Source organism: Chiloscyllium punctatum, chromosome 18 (genome assembly GCF_047496795.1).
Source record: "Chiloscyllium punctatum isolate Juve2018m chromosome 18, sChiPun1.3, whole genome shotgun sequence".
Lineage (NCBI taxonomy): Eukaryota > Metazoa > Chordata > Chondrichthyes > Orectolobiformes > Hemiscylliidae > Chiloscyllium > Chiloscyllium punctatum.
This window is the reverse complement of record NC_092756.1, coordinates 101286539-101312265: the sequence shown is the minus strand read 5'-3', so window position 1 is coordinate 101312265 and position 25727 is coordinate 101286539. Positions and strand designations below refer to the sequence as shown.

Genomic DNA, 25727 nt, shown 5'->3' with positions numbered 1-25727 from the left:
CTCCCCTTAATCTTCTAAACTCCAACGAATACAATCCCAGTATCCTCAGCCGTTCCTCATATGCTAGACCTGTCATTCCAGGGATCATCCGTGTGAAAACAGATACTTGTGGTAAATATTTGTTTACTTTTTCTACCTGATTCTAATTGTTTAATTAAACTTTTTTTATATAGTTAGATCAATCTCACTGATGTCTATGCTCCTACAACTACTAAGGAGGTAAAAAAAAGAACATTTGAAAAATCATAATTTAACTGAGGGGAGTCAGCATGGTTTAATGAAATGGAAATTGAGTCTGACTCATTTAAGGGGAACCAGTGGATGTGTTGCACTTGCAGAAGGCATTTCATAAGGTACCTTGCAAAAGGTTAAGTCATAACATAAGAGCCATGTGTTTGAGATAGTATATTGGCATAGAGAGAGAATCAGTTCATGGGCTGGAAACAATGAGGGGTTCCACAGGGATAAATGCTGGGGCCACAACTGTTTACAACATCATTAATGATTTGGAAGAAGGAAGTGAATGTATTGTGGCCAAATTTGCAGATGACACTAAAATAGGTGGAAAGTCAGGTTGTAAGAGGGATGCACATAGTCTAGACAGATTATAAGTATGTTTATCAACTCGGCAAAAAGTCAGCAAGTGCAGTGTGATGTGGGAAAAATATGAAGCCCTTCATTTTAGAAGGGAGAACAGAACGGTATTATTTAGGTGGAGAAAAACTGGAGACATCTGCAACACAAAGGGACTTGGGGGTAGTTGTGCATGAAACAGAGAGTTAGCACACGGGCAACTGCTAATTAGGTTAATAAACATTGGCCCTTCTTTCTAGGAGGTTGGAGAATAAGAGTAAGGAAGTCTAACTGCAACTGTACAGTAAGATTACATCTGGAATACTGTGAGCAGGTTTGGTCCTTTATTTAAGGAAAAATCATTTAATTGGAGGCACTTCAGAAAAGGTTTAACAGGCTGATTCTCCAAATGGAGGGATTGTCTGGTGAGCAGGTTAGGGCTCCACTCCCCTGGAGTTTACAAGAATGAAAAGTGATCTCATTGAAACATGTCTGATTCTTAAAGGGCTTGACAAGATTGGTGCATGGAGTTTTCATCTTGTGGGAGAGTCTAGGACCAGAAGCCTTAATCTCAGAATAAAGAGGCACCAATTTGAGATGAGGAGGAATTTCTTCTCTCCCAAGATGGAGTGTCTTTGGAACACCTTGCCACAGAGCAATGGTGGTAGAGTCCTTTTGTATATTGATGTCTGAAACGGATAGATTATTTTCCAGTAGGGAAATCGAGGATTACAGGGAAGGGTTAGGAAAGTGAGGAATGTCAGATCATCCATGTTTCTATTGAATGGCCGAACAAGCTCAAGGGGCTGAATGGCCTACCGCTGTTCCTATTTCTTATGGATTATCCTGGATATCTGTGGTAACTGGTGTGGTTAGAACTCTAAGTCCCTGTGATCTAATAACATACTGTAGGCTTTCTTCAGGAATGAAGTTATTTGAATAAAGCACAAGTGCTGATGGAATAATACCTTAGAAGGTTAAGGTAAAAAGGAGAAATATAGGACAGTAAATGAAATAAAAAGAAAGATCATGTTAGTCAGAAGTCTTTCTCCAAAAAGTCAGTGAAAAGAAGCTGGCGATTTTATCCATGGAAAAGATAATTGTTTGCACTAAGTCTGGGCAAAGTGATACAATGAAAAATAGCCAATAGAGGTCACTATCGAAATATTTGTTTCAATAATATTATTCTAAAGCAGTTTGATAACTCTCACCTTGAGTATTGCCACGTGCAATTCACAAGAATGCAAGTTTAAGGGGAAAGACAAATTTATACTGCATGAAAGGAGAGTGATGGTTGTTTGGCAATTGCAAAAGGAATATGTTGTTTGATCTCAACTAGTCCCATGTTTTCAATATGTAAATAACATCTCTGAACCAATTGATTGATTAGAAGATATCTCTAATGAATATGACTAGAGTTTGGGGACTTGTAGCACAATAGTAGTGCCCCTATCTCTGCTAGGAGGTCCAGCATCAACAACCATCTGCCCAAAGATGTGCTGTAACATGTCCAATCAGGTTAATTAGAAGTTAATTTTCTTAACAGTTTCTGGAAGGGGTGGATATCAGATTTTGTTTTATATGGGGAATGGAATACAAGTTATTGGCTTCCCTCTTGAGATCTTGCTTTTGCCTTTATACACCAAGGATAGCTGAAAAGGCAGAAAGGACATTTGCTGAATAATCCAGTGGGTGCTACTAGCTACACTAACAACTATTTTAAGTTATACAGTCATAGACATATAGTATAGAAGAGGCTTTTTGGCTCATCAAATCTATACCAATCCCATTTTCCAGCACTTGTCCTGTAATTTCAAATGTTATGACGTTTCAAAAGCTCATCCATGCACTTTTTTTTTAAAGGTTGAGGTTTCCTGCTTCTATTACACTCACAGGCAGTGTATTCTAGACTCCCACCACCCCCTGCGTGAACAGCCTTTCCTCAAACCCCCACTAAATTATTTGCCCTTCACTTTTTAAAAACAATTATAACCCCTCATTAATGACCCTACAACTAAGGGGAACAACTGCTTCCTATCCACCCTGTCAATGCCCCTCATAATTTTTATACATCTTGATTGGATCCCCCTCAAACATCTTTGCTCCGAAGAAAACAACCTGAGCCTAACCAGCCTCTCGTCATGGCTAAAGTGCTCCAGCCCATATAACATCCTGACGAATTGCCTATCATCCATTCAGTGTAATTGAGTCCTTCCTATGGTGAGGTGACTAGAGGTGCACACAGTACTCCAGCTGTGGCCTAACCAAGGTTTTTTGTGCAACTCCAATATAACCTCCCTGCTATTATAATCTATGTCCTAATTGATGAAGGCAATTGTCCTGTGTTCTGCCATAACAACTCTTAGCCTGTCCTCCTGCATTCAAACTACATCAACCACACTGCCCTCCTCTACACACTTGGTTCTCTTAAATTCTATCAGGTATGAGCTCCCTCTGACAAAACCATGCTGACTACCCCTGATCACAATGTGACACTTTCTCATTTGCTGGAAGTGAGATATCTTCACAAGCAGGGGCCTGTTCTCTGCAAATAAAAGGGTGATGCTCAAACCTTGCCTCTTTCTTGAATATTTCCAAAAATATCGGGAGTCTAAAGTTCCCTGTTCATTTCTCCATGCCATTGGTAAGTTGAATCTAATTACCCAAGGCAATCTATCAACACCACTTTTCTCTTGTGGTAAAAGTTATGACTGTATGAAATTTGGCATGCTTGGGGGATTTTCCTGATATGTAAAGCTTTCACAATATGCTCTTGGAGAAGTGGTCGTTTTGATTTAACTGGGCCAGCGAGCTCAGGAATGGCAGATAGAATTTAGATACATGCAAGGTGTTGCATTTTGTAGGTCAAACCAGAGCAGGACTTACATGATCAATGGTAGGGCCTTGGGATGTGTTATAGAACAAAGATCTGGGGGTACACGTTCAGAGCTGTTTTGAAAGTGGAGTCACAGGTAGACAGGATAGTGAAGAAGGCTTTCAGCATGCTTGTTTTCATCAGCCAGAGCAGTGAGTATAGGAATTGGGACATCTTATTGCAGCTGTACAAGATGTTGGTGAAGCCACATTTGGAGTATTGCATGGAGTTCTGGTCACCCTCCTGTACACAGGATATTACTACGCTAGAAAGAGTGCAGAAGAGATTTACTAGGATGCTACTTGACTGGAATTGTAAGGAGAGGCTGCATAGGCTGGGACATTTTTTTTTTCCCCTGGAGCATACAGCTCTGAGGGGTGACCTTCTAGAGGTTTATAAAAATGATGGGAGGCATAGTTAAGGTAAACAGTTTTTCCCCATGGTAGAATCTAAAACTAGAGGGCATAGGTTTAAGGTGAGAAATGCAAAAGGGTCAAGAGGGACAATTTTTTTTTTCACCCAGGGTGGAGAGTGTTTGGAACAGGCTACCAGAGGTAGTGGTAGAAACAAATTTTGTCACTAAAGAAGCATTTAGACATGTGCATGGATGGGCTAGGTATGGAGGGATATAGACCAAATACAGGCAAATGAGACTAGTTTAATAGTAAAAACTGGGTGTCATGGACAACTTTGGCTGAAGGACCTGTTTTCATGCTGTAAACATCTATAACTCAGTGGCAATGCTAAGTAGAACATATGCATTATCCATCTGTAGCTAATTGTACTTACAGTATTGTGATCCTATTATGGGCCATTAATGTTTGAAGAAGAAATGTAAGCATCCAACAAATGATTAACAGACCAATATGACAAGTTTTTATGATTAACAAGATTAATCTTTTATATTGAAAGGAATTAAAGTAGGAAATGTTGCTGACAAAAGGTATTTTACTGAACTTTTCATCTTCCCTCAGGAAAAAAATCGCAAGAATACAAATTTAAGGAGAAATGTAACATTTTATACTGCATGAGAGAAGCATGTCGATTGGTTGACAAGTGGACTCTAAGGCACTGCCATGGATAATGCACCCGTTATCACAGATTTAACAGATAATTGTCAGACTTGACTTCAATTAACCTGCCTGATTTAAAATTTGTCAGGGTTCTGCCCTCCAAAAAAGCCAGAGAAAGTCTGTCAGGTATTTGTTGATCTTAACCTGGTGCCGTGCACATTACTCTTTCCGTTTGCAAATCACAGGGCCCTGTATAAATATTGTACCTTCAAGAACATGGAAATGCTTCACCATTGTAAGCCCAACTGACAATTATCCACAGAATTCTTCACACTTTCAGGATTATCTAGCAAATGTTGAGTAATTGCAAACACCTAATGTTGGCACGGTTTTGCACACTTGGGCTGGTTGGGGAGTGTTTAGTGTAATCCAGACAGCTGAAGGGATGAGTTCCCCCCGTCTGTGGGACATACAACCCATGTACTTGGCATCAAACAGGTACCTGCATGATATAATGGGTATCATTCTACATCCAAAGTTACATTCAAAGTGGAATAGTCAAATGGTCTCCAGCATCTGCAGTCCTCAGTTTCTACTAGTCTGTTTCCTTGATGTCCTGGTTGAGAAATCAGCTGGAGGTTCTCTACTTCTGACTACTACAGGTTGGGGTTCCTACAATTCTGTACTCCTAAGATCAATCTAATACAGCAATCTTTTAAATAGAGGTCTGAGCTATTTGTTCCCTTTGCAAACCTGATGATAAAACCGTATGCATTAAAGTAATCCTCCAGCATAATGGCTTCCCGATTACATTATTTTTCACTATATATCATGGGAATTCATTGAAGGTCCTAAGGCAATTACTTTGGTCCTGAATAGTGTCCATCTGCCCCTCACTAGGTAAGTTATTTCAAAATTTAGAGCAACATGTGATCACGGGCAGACCTGCCACTAATAGGACGCCACTGTCAAGCCAAAAGACATGCTGTCCCCACACAAAATGAGTAATGTAGTGTGTGTATGAACATATATACACGTTGCCTGTTGTTTTAATTCAGCAAAATAATGACTTGCATTCACATTTATCAGGACATTTTCCTGACCAATCGGATGCAAGTTGCCTGATGTTAAGTTTGAAAATAACTTGGCAGCTCACAGTCATCTGCCTGACCTGCTGTGCTTTTCCAGCAACACATTCTCAGCTCTGATCTCCAGCATCTGCAGTCCTCACCTTCTCCTAGCTCACAGTCATCAGCAGGAGTTGGTCTGTTCCACATGACCGTGTCTGTTACTAATCAAACTTCACTGGTCAATCAATCAGTACTTTTCTGTTATGCAGTATACAGGGGAACCTCGATCATCCGAATGAGATGGGTGGGCACTATTTCATTTGGATAATCAATTTTATTAGGTTAATCTCTTTTTTTTTGTTTCTCCTTAAAAAAATGCCTTTCCTCTGGGGCTCAGTGTTTTAAAGTCTGCTCCCCATTCAGGAGACTGCAGCAGCACATAGTGTGCAAGGCCCTACCCCTGCCCCTCCCAACCATCCAACACCATGCCCACGCCCCCACTCCCCCTTCCCCATCCAGCACTGCTCCCCCCCCGCCCCTCTCCTAGGGGAGCCGGACTGTACACCAACAAAATACGACTGTTGTTGCTACTGCCCTTGTGGGGTAAGTCTCCAAATAGCGTGCACACATTGACACAAACGCACACACACGTGCACATTTTTTTTACTGCAACTTTTTGCCAGCTTCCACCTCTGTGCTGTACAGGACAATATTAGTCAGATTATCCGGAGGGGGTGGGGGGTGTGGTGGTGTTAGGGTACACCCCTCTGTAGAACTCCAGGAAAAGTGTGAGGAGAGAGAGTGGGCAGGGAGACAGTGCCTGTTTAACCACTGTCAACAAAAGACGCAATCTCTGTTGGAAATGCATCTTTGATGTAATGTTTCTATCAGGACCTCAAGATCTCCTTCAGATAATCTGATTTTCGGATAATTTGGTATCTGGATAACTGAGGTTCCACTGTAAATTTCCCTGTAAATCGGTATTCCTGTAAATTGCCCTGATGAATACAAGACAAAAAGCTTTGGCAAAATGTCTTTTTCAGCAATGCCTATCATCGTTAATTTAACATTAACCTTAAAAATGATGCGATAAAATCCGTTTTAATGATCCCTCCTTCACCCACGTCCACAAATGTTCCCCATACAAAACCTTGAAGCTTCTTTCTCCTGGGACCAACCGAAAGAGGTGCGACAATCCTCTGGAATTTACTTAAAGTATCATAGAACATTACAGTGCAGTCCAGGCCCTTCAGCCCTCAATGCTGTGCCGATCTGTGAAAATAATCTGATGCCCATCTCACCTACAATGCACCATTATTATCTGTGTATATCCAATGCCCATTTAAATGCCCTTAATGTCAGTGAGTCTACTACTATTGCAGTCAGGCCGTTCCACACCCTATTACTCCTGAGTAAATAAACTGCCCCTGATATGTCCTAAATCTATCACCCCTCAATTTAAAGCTATCTCACTGTCATGTTAACCTTCACCATCCGAGGAAAAAGGCTCTCCCTGTCCACCCTATCAAACCCTCAGATTTATCTTATGTCTCTATTAAGTCACCTCTCAACCTGCTCCTCTCCAATGAAAACAGCCTCTAGTCCCTCAGCCTTTCCTCATAAGATTTTCCCTCTGTACCAGGCAACATCCTAGTAAATCTCCTCTGAACCCTTTGCAAAGCTTCCACTTCCTTTCCATAATGCGGTTATCAGAACTGTACACAATATTCAGGTTGCAGCCTTACCAGAGTCTTGTAAGCTGAAGTGTGACCTCGTGGCTGTGAAATTCAATTCCCCTACCAAGAAGTGCCAACACACCCATATGCCGCCTTAACAAACCTGTCAACCTGGGTGGCAACTTTCCGGTATTTATGCACCTGGACACTGCAATCTCTCTGCTCATCTACTGTCATGGAGAACAGATCAATCCCTGCTGATGACTGTGAGCTGCCAAGAATTTTACCATTAGCCCAGTACTCTGCATTCCTGTTATTTCTTCTGAAGTGAGCTACCTCCTGCTTTTCCACATTAAACTCCATTTGCCACCTCTCAGGCCAGCTTTGCAGCTTATCTATGTCCCTCTGTAACCCACAACATCGTTTGGCACTATCCACAGCTCTGCCTCCCTTAGTGTCACCTGCAAATTTAGTAACTCATCCTTCTACACCCACATCCAGATCATTTATAAAACTGTCAAACAGCAGTGGTTCCAAAACAGATCCTTGCAGCACACCACTGCAAGGTGTGCTCCAGAATGAACATTTCCCATCAACCACCACCCTCTGGCTTCTTTCAGCTAGCTAATTTCTGATCCAAACCACTAAATCACCTTCAATCCCAAAACTCTGTATTTTATGTAATAGCTTACCATTGTGAACCTTATCAAATGCCTTAATGAAGTCCAGATACACCACATCAACTGCCTTACCTTCATCCCCTATTTTGTCACCTCCTCGAAGAACTCAATATCGTATCCATGATATTGAATCAATTTGTCGAAGATAGATACAATTCTGTCGGGTTTCTTCCATTAGCATTTAGGCTGTGAATCCCTCCACCTTTTTCAGTTACTACCTGGTGATTGTAAATGTTTCAGTTCCTTGTTTTAGCAAATTGTCAACAGATATCAAAGTGCTGTCATGCAGATTTCTAAGCCAACTATAACCACTTTCTATCCCAAAGCTCTGAGAGGATCACTATAGATTTCTTCTGTAAGCTACAAACTACCTACAAAGCTTCCAGTTACCTTTCCCTCCTGAAATCTGAGCTAACTACCTGCATCTGTCAGCAAACACATTTGGATAAAATAAGGAGAAGAACTTTCTAACCAGGGCTTGTTTACTTCCAGTCACAACATGGCATCCCAACTCCTATACTCAATGCACTGACCAATAAAGGCAAGCTACCAAATGTTGCCTTTCTACTCTTTCTACTAGTGCTCCACCTTCAAGGAACTATTGTTATGGACCAGGCCAGGCCCCATCAAACCATTTCAAGGAGGTAGCCCAGAACCTATTCCCAATACTTGCAACAATCCCCATAACACCCCTTGGCAAAAAAAAAGGTAAAATCCAACCCAGGTTCTCACAGGAGAGATGTCAGAGAGAGGGAGGATCAGCATGGAGCTGCTTCTTTGGGTGCAGCAGCTTCACAACAACTGCTTGTTAAAACCATACTGAACCAGAGGAAAGCTGAGCTGGGAGAACTGGCCACTCCCCTTTCATTGTACAAGTGATTTTTTTTTCAAACACCAGAAAGCCTTTTTTTTTTCCTGAGGCAGTACCTGTTAGCTATAATCAAACTGGCCCAAAATCCCTTCAAACCTAGACTTTTAGAATTGCTGCTTTTATGATCTCTCTGGGGTAAAAAAGCCAAGGACAGCATACCTTGTGAAAGGAGCAGCATTGTCACACTATGAACCTATACGCCAAGGTCTTTTTGTTCGGCAACACTCCTCAGGACCTTACCGTTAGTGTAAGTCCTGCCCTGACTTGTCTAACCAAAATGCAACACCTCATCTATCTAAATGAAACTCTATCTGCCACTCCTCTGCTCATCTGATTAAGGTCCTTTGTACTCTTAAGATAACCTTCATCATCCACTACGCAAATTTTGATGTAATCTGCAAATTTATTATCTGTTCCTACGATATTCACATAAATGACAAAAAGCAGCGTACCGAGCACTGCTCCTTGTGGCGTACTGCTGGTTGCAGGCCTTCAGTCCAGAAAAGAACCCTCCATCTCCCACCTTCAAACCAATTTTGTATCCAATCGGCTAGCTCTTCCATGTGATCTAACCTTGCTAACTAGTCTACAATGTTTAACCTGGTTGAACACCTTTGAGTCTATATAGGCAACACCCCCTACTCTGCCTCCATCAATCTTCTTTCTCACTTCTTTTAAAAAGCTCAGTCGAGTGAGTGAAACATGATTTCCCATGCAAGCAGCCATGTTGACTATCCCTAATCTTGAGTGCAAAGAACCTTCATAAAGTTCATCACTAAATTAATTGAGGTTGGGCAGCACGGTGGCTCAGTGGTTAGCACTGCTGCCTCACAGCACCAGGGACCTGGGTTTGGTTCCACCCTCAGGGGACTGTCTGTGTGGAGTTTGCACATTCTCCCCGTGTCTGTGTGGGTTTCCTCCGGGTGCTCCAGTTTCCTCCCACACTCCAAAGATGTGCAGGTCAGGTGAATTGTCCATGCTAAATTGTCCATAGTGTTAGGTGCATTAGTAGGGGGTAAATATAGGATAGGGGAATGGGTCTGTGTGGGTTACTCTTTGGAGGATCAGTGTGGACTTGTTGGGCTGAAGGGCCTGTTTCCATACTGTTGGGAATCTAATCTGATCTAATCTAAAAATATCAAACAAATGCAACAACATTCTTGGTCAATGGTGCTTTGTAGCTAATGCCCTGCCAATGTAATTAACTCCACCACGTTAGGGATATTTAAACAATCTATGGTTGATGATGGGATAGTGTCGGGGGATGAGTTTAGATTAGTTCACAGGTCAGTGCAACATCAAGGGCCGAAGGGCCTGTTCTGCACGGTATTGTTCTATGTTCTAACTCACGACATATGGCAGAGCTGAACCTCTGACCTTGGATTAGCAACCTAGTACTGGGACTACTACACTCCTGTACCCAAAACTGGGCATCTCACTTACATCATACTGCTACTAAAAGCTGCTTCTGTGCAGTAATATGAGCAAGGTAAAGGTGGCAGAGTCTTTCAAAGATCACGCTTCGACATCTCCCAGTGACTAACTTGGCTGCTGTCGGGGACTTTAAAGTGTTTAAGGTAGCGCTTCGACATGTCTCTGACCAGAGATTGAAGGAGAGAGTGCATGAAATAGAGCACTGGAGCTCCTTGGTTTCAGAGGAACTCCAGAATTGATGTGCAGTAACTGTCTGTTGCTGGGGAGTACTCGCAGACAGGAATGGAACAGCTGCAGGTTTGCTCCCGCACTGATTTAGCAGCTGCCTCGAGAATCAAGGGCAAAAGAGACTTTGATCAAGTTAAAAATTGGCCTGTTCTCTGAGGTGAGCTGCCAGGCATGCTTCAGGTCTGATGTTGTGAAGGAAATTTCACAGGCAGAAGTTTCTATTTTGAACTTTTCAGTGTTTGGCACAAAATGAGCCTTTTCAGAACTTTCTCTTTTTTTCAGAACTGAAGTCTACTGAACTGAGGATTTTTTTTCCATTTGCTCTGAAGTTCTCTTGTCAGCTTTTAAATGCTTCAGCTCCCCATGACCACCTTTTTCCCACCCCCCCCCCCCACCCCCAACAAACCAGTGCAGACTCTGAGCTTCCCTCTTTTTTGTTAACAGTATTCTTCTGAAATAAGCTGCCTGTGTAAGAGGCCTAAAGACTTACTCCTTCCACTGTATACAATAGATCAATGTGTCACACAAAATCAATTGTAACTTTTGATTTCCAGTTATTTCCTGTGGCATAAAATTTTACCGGTGAACAAAATAATACACTTTCACTTCACACCTGATGTTAAATTTCAATAAGTAGTGCTGAAATAGAAGAGCATGTTAACTTTTGATGTAAATGTGTGAAAATCAAATGTCAAAGAGGGCAGGTAGGAAAGAATGCAGTTTGGATTTTACAGAAAAGCTTAGCATGAATGGCTGTAATGTTCCCCTGATGCATGATGTAGTCTGAAGGTCATCTGAATGCAGCCGTCCTTGGTCACAAAGCGGAAATTTGATCCATGCTGCGCAACAGGCCACCTGATTGGGTGCAGTGTGTTTAACTGGCCCTTCATTTAAAAAAAAATTCATAAACGATCTTGATCCCATTTTCTAAAATGTTTTGGGTCAGTCAATTGTGATCAGATGCTCTTTCTATTATTCATAAGTTAACTTGCCAACCTGTGAAGCCACTTTAGCTGTAGAGTTGTATCTGATTTACATACAGTATTGCTCGTGCGTGATTCCACCAGCTTGATTCTTATGGAGGACATGATTTGGAGATGTTCGTGTTGGACTGGGGTGGACAAAGTTAAAAATCACACAACACCAGGTTATAGTCCAACAGGTTTAATTGGAAGCACGAGCTTTCAGAGCACTGCTCTGGAGTCACACCCATCTGATGTAGGAGCAGTGCTCTGAAAGCTAGTGCTTCTAGTTAAACATGTTGGAGTATAACCTGGTGTCTTATGGAGGAGTTCATGATGTCATTTGTTGTTCTATTGAACTGTATATTGTTCAAGTTGATTCCAGAGGGCTCCATGTTTTACCTGGTTGATTCAGACTTCTCACAGTCCATTATACCTGACCTTTTGTGCCTGTTATAATTTAAACACTTTTTAATGGGCTGGTATTGCAGATTTTGATTTGGTATATTTCCTAATCCACCAATTTTCTCTCCCTGTAATAAGGTTTCTGACCCTGTACCGCCCGGTTCTACCTCCTTCCCAAGATCCACAAGCCTGACCACCCTGGCCGACCCATTGTTTCAGCATGCTCCTGCCCCACTGAACTCATCTCTACCTACCTCGATACTGTCCTATCCCCCATTAGTCCAGGAACTCCCCACATATGCTCCAGACACCACCCTTGCCCTCCACCTCCTCCAAGACCTCAGTTTCCCTGGCCCCCAATGCCTCATCTTCACCATGGATATCCAATCCCTCTACACCGCATCTGCCATGACCAGGGCCTCCCAAGCCCTCCGTTTCTTCCTCTCCTGACGTCCCCAACAGTATCCTTCCATCGACACACTCATTCGTTTGGCTGAACTGGTCCTACCTTCAACGATTTCTCCTTTGAATCCCCCCACTTCCTCCAGACCAAAGGGGTAGCCATGGGCACCCGTATGGGCCCCAGCTATGCCTGTCTTTGTTGGCTACGTAGAACAGTCCATCTTCCACAGTTACACCGGCACCACACCCCACCTCTTCCTCCACTACATTGATGACTGCATTGGCGCCACCTCGTGCTCCCACGAGGAGGTTGAGCAATTCATCAACTTCACCAACACATTCCACCCTGACCTTAAATTTACCTGGACCATCTCTGACACCTCCCTCCCTTTCCTGGACCCCTCCATCTCCATTAATGACGACCGACTTGACACTGACATTTTTTTTACAAACCCACTGACTCCCACAGCTACCTGGATTACACCTCTTCCCACCCTACCTCCTGCAAAAATGCCATCCCGTATTCCCAATTCCTCTGCCTCTGCCGTATCTGCTCCCAGGAGAACCGGTTCCACCATAGAACACACCAGATGGCCTCCTTCTTTAGAGACAGCAATTTCCCTTCCCACGTAGTTAAAGATGCCCTCCAATGCATCTCGTCCACATCCTGTACCTCTGCCCTCCGACCACAACCCTCCAACCGTAACAAGGACAGAACCGTTACCTTCCACCCTACCAATCTTTGCATAAACCAAGTCATCCGCTGACATTTCCGCCACTTCCAAACGGACCCCACCACCAGGGATATATTTCCCTCCCCACCCCTTTCTGCCTTCTGCAAAGACCGTTCCCTCCATGACCAGCTGGTCAGGTCCACGCCCCCTACAACCCACCCTCTCTTCCTGGCACCCTCCCCTGCCACTGCAGGAATTGCAAAACCTGCACCCACATCCCCGCGCCCACATGCCCACATCCCCACCCCCCCACCTCTATCCAAGGCCCTAAAGGAGCCTTCCACATCCATCAAAGTTGTACCTGCACATCCACCAATATCATTTATTGTATCCGTTGCTCCCAATGCGGTCTCCTCTACATTGGGGAAACTGGACACCTCCTAGCAGAGCGCTTTAGGGGACATCTCTGGGACACCTGCACCAATCAACCACACCGCCCTGCAGCCCAACATATCAACTACCCCCCCCCCCCCCCACCTCCCCACCTCTACTTTGCGGACATTGAGGTCCTGGGCCTCCTTCACCGCCGCTCCCTCACCCACCTGACGCCTGGAGGAAGAACGTGTCATCTTCCGCCTCTGAACACTTCAACCCCAGGGCATCAATTTCCTCATTTCCCCTTCCCCCACTCACCCCAGTTCCAAACTTCCAGCTCAGCACTGTCCCCATGATCTGTCCTACCTGCCTATCTTCCTTTCCACCTATCCACTCCACCCTCCTCCCTGACCTATCACCTCCATTTTCCCCCACCCCCACTCACCCATTGTACTCTATGCTACTTTCTCCCCACCCCCACCCCCCTCTCATTTATCTCTCCACCTTGTCGGCTCTCTGCCTCTATTCCTGATGAAGGGTTTTTGCCCAAAATGTCAATTTTCCTGCTCCTTGGATGCTGCTTGACCTGCTGTGCTTTTCCAGCACCACTCTAATCTAGAACCTGGTTTCCAGCATCTGCAGTCATTGTTTTTACCTGGTTTCTGATTCATGTCAAGACTTAGTTACAGGGAGTAACGACTGATGACTTCCTGACCCCAGTAACCATCCTTCATGTTAAAACAATTTCTGCTCAGTAAAGTGACTCAATGCCCTAAACCATTTTAGGCTTCAAAAGAAGATGCTGAAAAATATATCTACTTCTGTCAGTGTTTGTGCTTCTCCTGTTTGAAGTACATAACGACAAGAGTCTATTGCACCTTAAATATCCTAAAATGCATCCTTCTTCACAGGACATATATACTTGTTTAGGTCTGGAGTGCTCAGGTGCTAATTAATTGAGGCTAACAGATCTGCAAATATGTGAACTGTTAGTCATATTGATTGGATTACACTTTCTTTAACCTTAAATCGAAAGCTGCCAATTCAAGCTCCACTGTAAGAATTGAGCACATTATTCAGATTCTCATCCCAAAGCTGCCTGTAAGAAATGCTGCTTTTTGGATCAAATATTAACTGGAAGTCCTTCAAATTGGCATATAAAGCCTGACAGCTGCTATCAGATTAACAGTAGGAGAGTTATGTCCAATATCTATCTATCCCTACATCTAAAAATCACACACCACTACGGTACCGTCCAGCTGGTTTATTCGAAAGTACAAACTTTCGGAGCGCTGTTCCTTCATCAGGTAGCTAGCGAGGTGGGATCATAGGACACAGAGTTTATAACAAAAGATACAATTGATGTGATGTATTAAACAATCTCTGACCATGAAATGCAAACTGCCTGGTTTAAAATTTGCCGATTCCTCAAAGAATTGCATTCAAAAAAGACTTTTGCCCGAAACGTCGATTTTCCTGCTCCTCGGATGCTGCCTGAACTGCTGTGCTTTTCCAGTGCACTCTAATCTTGATTCTAGTGACCCCAGTTTACATGTGCCAGGATGCTGGCTGAAAACCATCTTGAACATTTTAAAGCTGCTTCGTTTTTGGCACCAACTATCAATTAGTGGTCAGTGTTTTTTTTTCTTAGTTAATCACAGTTTTTTCCCCCTTTTATTGGTGTGTGTAGATGGAAAGGGAAATAATTATGCTTTCGTATTTCTAACTGTGTTGATTATCTTCACATCTTTGTCAGTTATGGATTTTTCTATTACAATAGATAATACAAATAGGTATTTATATAAGTTTTGAGTGACGGTGGAAGAAAGCAGTTTGTGATCAGAACAATTTGCAAGAAATACTAATCTACAAGACAAACAATATTTCTTCTGCCTGAGTGAAGAATGTTTGGATGGAAAATGCACCAGTTATCCTCCTGTTTTATAATGTGATGTTGTTTACCCTTTGCTTTGATATTTCTTGTGAATTGTCCCAAAATTTAGATTGTGTAGTTGAGTAACAATTGTCAACTGAGTCAAATTTGTTTATTAAAGAAATCTGGTTAATTGATCCTTTTATTCCAACCTTTATATACTTGAGCATGTCCGTAACTGAGTAAAGCATTGAAGTTTTGTGGTAGTTGCAATATTTAACTTCTGATGTAACGAAGGTAAATGTGCTAACGGACCCTTTGGGTGAAGACCCCACTGATCACATGAAATGGCAACAATGGTCAAGTGCCCTGAGATGAACATCAATGGGCCTTTCCCTCTCTGTGTGCAGGCATCAGGACTCCCAGGTTGTGTCACAAAATGGAGTTCTGGGCCTCTGCCTGGACCCACCAGACTCAAAATCCGTATTACTTAGCAGAAGATTTTTTTTTGCTCTTGAGTTTTTAAGACAGTAAGCAAGGTCCTACTGTCAATCCATATTGATCTCATGCACTGAAATAGGAAGGGATAAAGCCCCCAGCAGTATTAATCTTGGCAACTAGTGATACTTGGAGAAAGTGAAGTCTGCAGATGCTGGACATCAGAGTCTAGAGTGTGGTGCTGGAAAAGCACAGCAGGTCAGGCAACATCCAAAGAGCAGAAGCATAAGCCCTTCATCAGGAATGAGGCTTGTGGGCCAGGGTGCTGAGACATAAATGGGATGGGGGTGGAGAGAAGGCAGCTGAGAATGCGGTAGGTAGATGGAGTGTGGGTGAAGGTGAGAGGTCGGAGAGGAGGGTGGCGTGAATAATTGGGAAAGGTGATGGACAGGTCAAGAGGACAGTGCTAACTTGGAGGTTGGGGACGTGAGGAAACTGGTGAAATTCACATTGATCCTGTGTGGTTGCAGGATCCCAAGGCGGACGATGAGATGTTCTTCCTCAAAGTGTCTGGTGGTAAGGATTTGGCGATGGGGGAGGCCCAGGACCTGCATGTCCTTGATTAGGTGGAAGGGGGAGTTGACGTGTTCGGCCACAGAGCAGTGGGTTAGGTTGATGCTGGTGTCACAGAGATGTTCTCTGAGATGATCTGCAAGTTGGCATCCTGTCTCCCTGATGTAGAGGGAGGGCTAGGGTTAAAGGGTGGAGGTGTAGGAAGTGGAGGAGAGGCACTGGAGGGCATTGTTGACCACATGGGAAGGGAAATTACGATCTTGGAAGGAGGAGGCCATCTGGGATTTTCTAAGGTGGTTTTGATCATCCTGGGAACAGATGAGGCAGAGGAATTGGGAATAAGGGATAGCATTTTTACCAGAGGTCAGGTGAGAGAAAGTGTAGTCTAGGTAGCTGTGGGTTCAATGGGCTTGGAGGAGATGTCTGTGGTTAGTCGGTTGATGGGGATGGAGATGGAGAGAATCAGCAAGGGGAGGGAGGTGTCCAAACTGGTCCAGGTGAATTTGAGGCCAGGGTGAAAGGTGATAGTGAAGTTGATGAACTGCTCAAACTCGTCGTGGGAGCACGAGGTAGCACCGATTCAGTCATTGATGTAGTGGAGGGGGAGATGGTGATGTCAGTGTAACTGTGGAAAATGGACTATTCCACGTACCCCAAAAAAAGGCAGGCGCATCTGGGTCCCATGCAGGTGCCCATGGTTACTCCTTTAGTTTGGAGGACGTGGGAGAATTTAAGGGTGAGGACTAGTTCAGCCATTGAATGAGGGTGTCAATGGAAGAGTATTGATTGGGATGACAATGGCCTCCAGCACATAGCCTCCACTTCCCACACCTCTGCCCTCAAACCCCATCCTTCCCAATGTAACAAAGACAGAACCCCCGATCCTCACTTTCCACCCCACCAACCTCTGCATATATTGCATCATCCTCTGCCACTTCCACCACCTATAAACGAACCCACCACCAAAGAAATATTTCCCTCCCCACTCCTATGAGCGTTCCAGAGAGACGATTCCTTCCGTGACTCCCTTTTTCAGGTCCACGCCCCCATACCTCTCACCCCCCAACCAGCCCACACTCCACTCCCAGCCCATTCCCCTGCCACTGCAGCAAGTGCAAAGTCTGTGCCCGCTCCTCCCCGCCCACCTTACCCCGGTTCAAGGCCCCATCCAACAGACATTTACCTATACCTCCACCAATGTCCTCTACTGTATCTGTTGCACCCGGTGTGGTCCCCTCTACATTGGGGAGACAGGATGCTAACTTGTGGATCGTTTCAGAGAACATCTCTGGGACATCTGCACCAATCAACCCCACCGCCCTGTGGCTGAACACTTCAACACCCTTTCCCCTCCCACTCTGCAGGTCCTAGGCCACCTCCATCGCTAACCCTTACCATCCAACACCTGGAGGAAGAACGCCTCATTTTCTGCCTTGGGACCCTGCAACCACACAGGATCAATGTGGGTTTCACCAGTTTCCTCATTTCCCCTGTCCCCACATTATCCCAGTCCCAAGCCTCCAACTTGGCATCACCTTCCTGACCTGTCCATCGCTTTCTCACCTATCTGCTCCACCCTCCTCTCTGACCTATCACCTTCTACCTATTGCATTCTCAGCTATCTTCCTCCCCCACACACTCTCCCACTTATCTCAGCCCCCGGCCCACAAGCCTCATTCCTGATGAAGAGCTTATGCCTGAAACGTCGATTCTCCTGCTCCTCGAATGCTGCCTGATCTGTGCTTTTCCAGCACCACACTGAACTAGTGACACTTGCTGTACATCATGTGAGAAGTCATTGGCTGGGTGTAGAATCAGGCTGCAACATCTGAGATTAATATGCTGTCAACACTCACTTGCTGTCTAAAATTATGAGAAAAGAGAGCAGCTGGAGAAATTGATAGCCTGGATATTGTCTCAGTAAGAGTCAGCTAAGACTTTCTCAAAACAGGTAAAATCTAAACTGTTTGTTCTTCTTGATCCATGCTGCTTTTGCTTCCAAGGCTGAACTCCAGGCAGCCACTTGGCCTGGATTCCCGGCTTCCAATAACATGACCATACACTCATTTCAAATATGTCAAATGAGCAGATCCTATTGGGAACTGCCTTACACCGACCTTACACCATGCCGTATCAGCATCAAGGTCAACAGGGGCAGCTACATGTGAATGATATCTAAATTTATCATTGGCCCTGATCTGCAAAATCATGCCATAGGTAAAAATGTATGTCACTTTTGAAATTCTTTCTTTCTTCATCTTGTTACAGGTGTGTATCCAGGTGCTAACTGTCCCATAGATTTTTGTTTCTTACATCCTGGAAAATCACCATTCCTGTTTCCGGTAAATATCATTTCCTGCTTCCACAGTCCCTCCTTGTACAATTTATCTCTGCATCACCACCCTACTCTCCAAAATAGCTATCACTCACAACATCAGCCACTCTGCACCTTGATACATCCCTCCATCTGCACGTATCTATCAGGGTTCCAAGTTAAAGAATGATAACAGTTTTATTATTCAATTGCACTTTGTTCCTCAAACATTCTTGCTGGAGTTCAGTAGAGTGACTTCTACCCACCAGACGTTTGCTATAAGACATAGGAGTGGAAGTAAGGCCATTCAGCCCATCAGGTCCACTCCACCATTCAATCATGGCTGATGAGCATTTCAATGCCACTTACCCACACTTTCCCCGGATCCCTTAATTCCTTGCAAGATTAAGAATTTATCAATCTCTGCCTTGAAGACATTTAATGTCCCGGCCTCCACTGCGATCCGTGGCAATGAATTCCACAGGCCCACCACTCTCTGGCTGAAGAAATATCTCCTCATTTCTATTTTAAATTGACCCCCTCTAATTCTAAGGCTGTGCCCATGGGTCCTAGTATCCCCACCTGACAAAAACATTCCCAGTGGTCACCCTTTCTAAGCTGTGCATTATCTTGTAAGTTTCTATTAGATTTCCCCTCAACCTCCTAAACTCTAATGAATACAATCCCAGGATCCTCTGCCATTCATCGTATGTCAGGCCTACCATTCCAGGGATCATCCGTGTGAATCTCTGCTGGACACCCTCCAATGCCAGTATGTCCCTCCTGAGAGATGAGGCCCAAAACTGGACACCGTATTCTAAATGGAGCTTTATAAAGTCTCTAACACATCGCTGCTTTTACATTCCAACCGTCTTGAGATAAATGACAAGATTACATGTGCTTTCTTAAACATGGTCTCAATCTGCAAGTCAACCTTTACAGAATCCTGAAATCACACTCCTAGATCCCTTTGCTCTTCGGCTTTAGGAATTTTCTCACCGTTTAGAAAATAGCCCCTCCCAGTATTCTTTTTTCCAAAGTGCAAGACCTCGCATTTGCTCACATCAAATTTCATCAGCCATTTTGTGGACCACTCTTCTAAACTGTCTAAATCTTTCTGCAGCCTCATCACCACCTCAGAACTACCTGCCTGTCCACCTAACTTCATATCATCGGTGAACTTCACCAGAATGCCCCCAGTTCCTTCATCCAGATCATCAATATATAAAGTGAATAGCTGTAGTCCCAACACTGAACCCTGCGTGACACCACTTATCACTAGCTGCCATTCCAAAAAAGAACCTTTTATCCCACCTCTCTGCCTTCTGTCAGAGAGCCAATCCCCAATCCATGCCAGTAGCTCACCTTGAATACCATGGGCCCAATTTCTACTTTTCCCTTATGTATTGAAAGAAACTTTTATTATCATTTCTAATATTACTGGCTAGCTTACCTTCATATTTGATGGGCCCTCACCTTACTCAGCAGCCTCACATGAGGTACCTTATCAAAGGCCTTTTGGAAGTCTAGGTAGTTAACATCCATTGGGTTTCCCTGATCTAACCTACTTATTACCTCTTCAAAGAATTATAACAGGTTTGTCAGGCACGACCTCCCCTTACTAAACCCATGCTGACTTGTTCTAATCCGACCCTGCACTTCCAAGAATTTAGAAATCTCATCCTTAACGATGGATTCTAGAATTTTGTCTACAACCGAGGTTAGGCTAATCGGCCTATAATTTTCCATCTTGTGTCTTGAGCCTTTCTTGAACGAGGGGGTTATAACTGCGATTTTCCAATCATCTGGGACTTTCCCTGACTCCAGTGATTTTTGAAAGATTACAACCAACGCCTTTTCTATTTCTTCAGCCACCTCCCTCAGAACTCAAGGATGTACCCCAACAGGGCCAAGAGATTAATCAATTTTTAGACCTTTTAGCTTTTCTAGCACTTTCTCTTTTGTAATGGCTACCATACTCAACTCTGCCCCTTGACTTTCCTTAATTGTTGGGATATTACTCCTGTCTTTCACTGTGAAGACTGACACAAAGTATTTATTAAGTTCTTCAGGTATTTCCTTATCTCCCATCACTAACCTTCCCGCATCAATTTGGAGTGGCCCAATTTCTACTTTAGGTGAGGGGGGGAAAGATTTAAAAAGGACCTCAGGGATATCTTTTTCATGTAGAAGGTGGTGTGTATATGGAACAAGTTGCCAGAAGAAGTAGTGGAGGCTGGTACAATTACAACATTTAAAATACTTCTGGATGGGTAGATGAATAGGAAGGGTTCAGAGGGGTATGGGCCAAATGTTGGCAAATGGGACTGGATTAATTTAGGATATCTGGTTGGCACAGACGAGTTGTACCAAAGGGTCTGTTTCCATGCTGTATGCCTCTATGACTGTAAGTAATTGCTACAGGATACCTAACACTATATAAGGATGAAACCGCATCAACTGTCCATTAGTCATTTGTCCCACAATACTTGAGTATGCTGAAAAAAGCTTTTTGTCTGCACTCTCCAATTTGCAAGAATACCTACTTAAAGAGAAAACCAACATTTGTTTTGCGTTAAAAGAGAGCGCTGTCTGGTTGGGAAATCTACTCTGGTAGAAGTTGGTCATGGAGAATGCTGCAGTTCGTGCTTGACAGTTCAATGCCAGGCTTTGATTTTTAAACCAGGTAAGTTGATACTGATTGATGGAGGCATTGTATGAGAACTGACCATCTACTTTGAACTGAAATAGGTTCAGTGCCATATACATATCCTTTCTTTGCCAAGAACAAGGCCCTGTGCATTAATATGTAGCTTTCAATATGCAAAAGTGTGCCATACTGTGAGCCTAACCAATTTTAAATAGTTTGTCAGTGTAATTCTTCATACATTTGCGATTATCCAGCAAAGATTATCCAATTGAAGTATTACTTCTAATTTTGGATACAGTGCTGTGGGTTTTGCAAGTGTGAGATGGTTGAAAATTTTAGTAGCTTGATTGTTGTGAACAGCCAAAGGATATGCTGTCTGATTAAAATCTACCAGTCTTTAGGAAGCACAACCTGGACTCGAGCATTGTGATTCATATGCCACAATATCTATTGTATGATGAACAGAATGTTCCTTTGGCTTGGCAACAGCATCCTGTTAGGGGCTAATGCCACTTGTGTTGCTGCTGCTGCATAGTAGCAGTACAGCTAGCTTTGAAATGATCAGATCAGGGTTGCTATTATTCCAGGAGATGACTTTGTGCTGTATTCAGCATCAGGCTGCACGGTGAACAAATGACTAGATCCCTTTTAGGCACATGGGACTGTAAGAACCCCAATGTGACCAGTAAGGTAGGTTTGTAGTACAGTCTCCAACCCCTCCCCCCAACTCCCAGCCAGAATCTCAATAAGGGTGTCAATAAAAGAGTTCATTTTGACTGACTGTTCCATTTCAAAAATGAATTTGAGCATAGGATGAAGCCCATTAAGAGGCGTAAGGAAAATATTTCACACAACTGGGATTTTAGCACACAAAACACAATCTATATATTAGAAACATGCAAGGCCTAGGAGGTTAGGTGGTCATTCTGTCAGAGACCCATTTCTCATGGAATCCTACCATATTTTGTGAGCACTGATGATCCCATGGTGATTCCACCTCCTTGGGAATTCATAGTGCTCTTAAAAATGAACTCAGCTGCTCATTGTTGAGTTTATAAGTGTAATGATACCAATATATACAATGGTGGCAGGTTTTCAATCCTGTACACAAGTCATAGAATCCCTACAGTGTGGAAGCAGGCCATTTGGTCCATCAAGTCCACACCAACCCTCCAAAGAGCATCCCATCCAGACCCACCACCCCCCTACCTTGTAACCTCTTGTGATTTAAACTCAATGTACAATTTGCCTTTTTGACCACTGCTGCATCCAGTCATACCTTCAATGCAATACGGGAGAATAACAAAATTAATGTTATTGCTTGCAACTAGAAGAATGAGAGAGTGGGAGCACCATCTGAATACTAAGACGCTGGGTAATATCCATTCTATGTCTGGGTAAGTAGACAGCAGACATGCTTTACTGGAATACAACAATAGAATTTAGGCTAGCCAATTCTGGTGCTTTTAAGTTTATCCTTCCCAATGGGATTTTCTAAAAATATTTGAAAATATAGAGAACAAATTTCCATCCATACTAAAGTTTACATTGAGTATGTAGTTCTGTATGTGCTTGTTGTGAATAAATGATCTAAATCAGACTTTAACAGCACTTTCCAAACCTGTGATCACTACCACCTAGAAGGACAAGGGCAGTATCTACACTATCACCTGCAACTTCCCCTTCAAGCCACACAGCATGCTGACTTGGAAGCAGGTCACCAGTTCTGGGTCAAAATCTACATTCTCAGGACTGCTGCTTTTGAGAAACACATTCAGGAATGGGCAATAAATGCTGGCCCAGCCAGTGATGTCTACATTGTCTGAATGTGTTTTTTGTTTTAAGAAACTCCTTCTGTATTGCAGTCTTTTAGTCTATGGGCTCATCACTGTTCTGGTTCCCCTGTTATAGATATCCTCTCATATCACGATGTCATCCAACATAGGTAAAACACCAATGCAGTGTGCAGCTTGCATGTTAACACATGACCTGAAAGGGAGCTAAATGAAGCTGTGGCTTTGGTTATCCTAAAAGGCATGTTGTAATATAGAGACACTGAAACTGATTACAGTGGCTCTGCTGAAACCATGGTGAGAAGTGTCTCATTAAACACCATATCCAGAATCTCCTGATGACTATGAACATGCTGTTTCTGGTCACTAAACAGATCGTACACAGGAAAAGGGACATGTTAGAACCTGAGCTATAGCTTGAGAATTGAAATGTCATTAACATCTGTATCAGAGCACAATAATTGTGTGTTAAAGTTTTAGTGTATGTTTAACCTACAATTTATTTTATCCAATTTGTCAATTTTATGCACTACAGAGTTGGGAGGAAGGAGATAATATTGTAGTCATAGCATTGGATTAGTAATCCAAGCTAATGTTCTGAGGATATAGTTCAAATCCACTCTGGCAGCTGGTGGAATTTTGATTCAATTAAGAAAATCTGAAATTAAAAGCTAGTCTCAGCAATGATGACCATTGTCATTAAGATCCATCTGGTTTGCTGATGTCCTTTTTGGGGAGAAAATCTGCTATCGTTGCCTGCTCTGGTCTACATGTCACTTTAGACTAACAACAATCTGGTTGACTCTGAAATGGCCCTGACAAGTCATTTAGATCAAGGACAAATAGAGACTGACGACAAATGTTGGTCTTGTCAGCAATGTTCATATTTCCGCCCCCACCCACCTCTGCTGTTATATAGCAGCATTCACCAGAATGGTAACTCCTACTCTGCAAGGATTGATTTCGAACACTTGATGAGAAAAAGCTGCAAATCTGAGCATGAGAGATGTGATTGAAACTGGATGAGTGAGGATCAACCTCAATCTGCCTGAGTGTATTTTCCAATCAGTATGTCTAGGATATGTGATTGCATGTCTATTTGGTATTGGATGGTGAGGAAATAACACTCATGATCATAAAAGAATAAAAGCAATGAGATGTATGATTCCACAAGAGACGTCTGTTTTCACATCAAAGCTAGAGCTCCGTATCTGAAAGCATTCTGTAATTTTGTTGACAATGAATACAGTACATAAAAGCTAATAATGGACTCCTAGTTCATTTGGTGAAGTTTTCAGTAAGGTTGCATTTGTTCAAACAAGTGAGCTTGGATCCAAATTCTGTGCTGTGGTCTGTATCTGATATAAGTGCTATTTCCCTTCCCAATATAAGAATCATGAGTAATTTTGAAAAGGCAGCTTTAAATAGGAAAGGGAAACTAACAAAAGTAAAGTGTTACTGTTACTAATAAAATTGAGAAAAAAACAGAAATTGTTGGAAATGTTCAGGTCTAGTGGCATTTGTAGAGAAGGAAACTGATTTAACATTTCACACCCGAGACCTTTTTATTAAAACAGAGAGGGGAGATTGGCTGAATGTGGGCAAATGATTACAAGCAATCTTCACGGTGTTCAGGGGGAGGAAATAGTCCTCAAGTTAGCAGCATTAAAAAGCAACAGAATTACCAGAAATTTGACTGTTTTAAAAGTCAGGGGAAACTTAAAGCCAGCAAAACCATTGCACTTATAGATTCAAACTTAAGCATTATGGTTTGAATTTTATTTCTGTATTATTTGTAACAAATGTATCCAGAGAGCAGGGATAAAACACTTGACCACACTAGCAAAAGGCACAAATGTATAGCTCCATTACCATTGTTAAATATTATCATAGGGAGCTGAATAATATGGAGGAAGATCTCAAGATTACTTATGAAACTGCTGATCCTTTAGTGGCCTTTTGTGAAGGAAAGGAGGTGTGTGGAAATGGCGCTCGAATCTGAAAGAGAAGGGGGAGAGAGACGACCAGTAACTGCTTAGAAGTTCAGAGGCATGGTGATGGTTAAGGAAAGATGCTCTATCCACCAGGGTCTCACAGAACACGTCCAGAATTCTTGACAGCAATGTGCAGAGTGTGGCAATCAAGCCATTTGCAGTCACTCTAAACATAAAGAAAAGCAAAGCCTGAAATGGTTCCCTAGTCAAGGAAAAATAATTTTTTTCTTTTCTTTTTTTTTGTTTCAATATTGACAGCACATTGAGCTGCTTTGCAATTGTTTTACAATGTGCAAAAAGAATTGAGGTAATTTAACAAAAGAATTTGTGTGGGTCACTTGGTTTTTAAAGTGGACAAAGGGTGATTGGACTCCAAACTGAATCAGATCTGTCATTGCAGAGTGCTGCTTGCATTGAAAGGGTAACTGAGAAGTAAGGAGTTGTAAGAAGAAGTTTGGTTTTGTTCAGCCAAAGCCAATGCTGTTTTCATGTAAGCATTGTGTCTTATGATGAAAGTCTTTTGCAACCATGACATCCATGCTGAGATCAGGATTCTTGTGAATAATGCAATCATCCTTCCGACTCTTCTATGGACTGTGAAATGTGGACTCTTGAGAAGTACAATTAAAACGGAGTTGGGTCCTCCACATCAGCTGGGAGGATAGGCATGCTAACAGCATTGTCCTTGAAGGACCCAATAGCACCAGCACTGAGGCCACAATCACCCGAAACCAACTCCATTGGGCTGGCCACGTCCTGAGGGTGCCTGAGCTCTAACTACCAAAGCAAATTGTCAAGAAAGGTACTTGAACAAAAGAAAGACAAAAGAAACATTTCAAGAACTCCCAGAAGGT

General features: G+C 43.0%; 1 protein-coding gene across 7 annotated transcripts in view; it reads left to right on the top strand.

Annotated features, from left to right (window-relative positions):
- LOC140489438 (transcriptional enhancer factor TEF-1-like) overlaps window positions 1-25727 on the top strand; it is an 87478-nt gene that overhangs the window by 24778 nt on the left and 36973 nt on the right. The window lies entirely within an intron of this gene.